This window comes from Malurus melanocephalus, unplaced genomic scaffold, assembly GCF_030028575.1.
Source record: "Malurus melanocephalus ecotype Western Australia unplaced genomic scaffold, MMel_1.1 scaffold_603, whole genome shotgun sequence".
Taxonomy (NCBI): Eukaryota; Metazoa; Chordata; class Aves; order Passeriformes; family Maluridae; genus Malurus; species Malurus melanocephalus.
Window position 1 is genome coordinate 57,703 of NW_026623835.1, and position 2,391 is coordinate 60,093.

Sequence of the window (2,391 nt, forward strand, 5' to 3'; positions counted from 1 at the left end):
CAGGGTGGCTGCAGAAGGGGCCAGCCAGCAGTAGAGGCATGAGACATGCACTGAGACACGGGGTGAGAGGACCCCCTGTGCCAGCAGAACAGGGTCATGTGTGGGGAGTGGGAACAGGGATCATGTGTTTGGGGTCTCTGGGAGCAGTGGGAACAGGGATCGTGTGTTTGGATCTCTGGGGGCAGTGGGAGAAGGGATCATGTGTTTGGGGTGTCTGGGGGCAGTGGGAGCAGGGATCATCTGTTTGGGGTCTCTGGGGATACCGTGTGTGGAGAAGGAGGCAGAGGTTATTTTCCATTGGTGTTACCAGATGCTCAGTTTTTGCTTGATCTCTTAAACAAGCTGCCCTGCCAGCCATCAAATCTGTCCTGTGCTGTGAAACCTTAACAGCTCTGCTCTGTCCTACTTTTATCTAGTTTGGGACGATTTTCATTTCTATAGTGCCTAAGCAAATGTTTTGTGTCCCTGGATCAAAGCTTGAGAGCATCATTTAMATACTGTGAGTGAGAAGGCAGCAGACTGGAGACCATCACTCATYACTGAAAGGATGATCATTGTTTGTTTAGCCCATTCCAAAATAATGGCTCTGCTGGGAACACCAACCCAGTATGCATCATATCTTTTATGGGATATATTCATTTAGCACAGACATTAGGCCATTGTTATTCTCTCCCTTTAATTCCCATGTATTAGCATTCAGGATTGGTTTTAACCCACAACACATCTTTGTTATTTCATAATGTAAAATAAATAAAACTGGAGGCAAACATATTTTTAATATGAATGACTGTGAGAGAGTGATGGATATAAAGCACAGAAACATCTTTATAATTTTAAGGCTTGAATTTCAGAACACAGAGTTTTTATTAAATGGTGCAATCCATCCATTTGGGAGATCCAAACAGAAGCAAATTGACTCAATAGTTCTCATGCCTAGAATCTTTGTGATCAAACTGCATATTATTGTGGGTGTAAATGTTTTCAAAATATTACGGACAACTGGAAAAAATAGGAAAGATGGGATAGGTTGCTCAAGGATGCAACCATAAAGACATCACCTCCAAACACCACATGTACCTGCTGAAATTATTTAGAGAATTGCTTGAGAGGAGGAAAAAAGGAAGCAAGCCTTTTTTTTATGATGAATAAAGGTCTGGGAGAGTGTTCACAAATTATTTTCTATGCTGCCTGCTGTGCATATTGGAAAACTCAGCTCTAGGCTGATTGGCCAGGCAAAGAAACAGAGGCATCACAAGGGACAGGGAAACAAAAGCTGAGGTACTGTGCTGGGGAGGGGAAGGAGAAGGTCAGACATTTCCAGCCCTACCCGAGATCGGGGTGTTCCTGAAATGCAGCASCTCTGTGTAACATCTGCAGCTGAGCCCATCAGTTAAATATTGGAGCACATCAGTCAAACTGGGGGTGGCCAAACCCATGGTCCTGCCCTGGCTGCTTTTCCYTGAGGGACAGGACACTGGTGATGGGGTTAAACCCTCCTTTAGCCAGAAACCTCATTTTTTAATTGCTTTTTTCTTGCAAGGCTTCAGTGCTCACAGGCATTAACTGCCACATAAATTGCACCAAGAGAGAAAGGAAAGCCTCAGGCTCAGTGGCTGTGTTGTGCTCCACAGCCCTGCCAGGTCTTGGCATGTGGCTGGTGGGTGTCCCTGTGGAATGGCACGGGGTGAACATGGGGTGAGCACCYCTGTGCTCCCACCCACAGGCCTCATTGAACAGCCGCCAGCAGCTGGAAGGCTAAACATCATTTGCATATAAATATACACAGGACTGTAATCAGAGATAAATCCACAGAGTCCTTGTTGTTATTGTTTTATTTACAGAACACTCTCGTTGTGCGGAGAGGTTTTAAAATATGCTGACAGAGATAGCACAGGTATTTGCTACCTGAATCAACAGAGACTACTTGGGGCATCCAAAAAAACCAGCCAATGCAGTACCTCACCCAGAAAAAAACCCAAAACGCTGCGTGTTGGTGTGAGGTGTGGAGAGAAAGCGGACAGCTCAGTGCCCGGTGATGGGAGTGTGTGTGGTGGACGGGCGGGACGGTGACACCGCAGACTGCCACTGCCACTAACCGGGATGTTCCCTGTGCATCCGCACCCTCCGCCCTGGGCCACGTGCGGCCAGCGGGCACCGGGGCGGCCAGAACGGGCACGGGGCCAGRACRGGCACGGGGCCACGAACGCACTGCYGAGGATGTGCCGCTCCTCRGGCCAAAGCCGCTCCGCTGCGGTGACCGGGGGACGGAGCATCCCGGTGCGCCCCGGGCCGGCCGCGCTCAGAGCATAGCCGGTGTGTGCGGCGGCTGCTCCCGGTGCGGTGCCAGTCCCGGCGCCGTTACAGTCCCAGTCCCGGTGCCGGTCTCAGCCC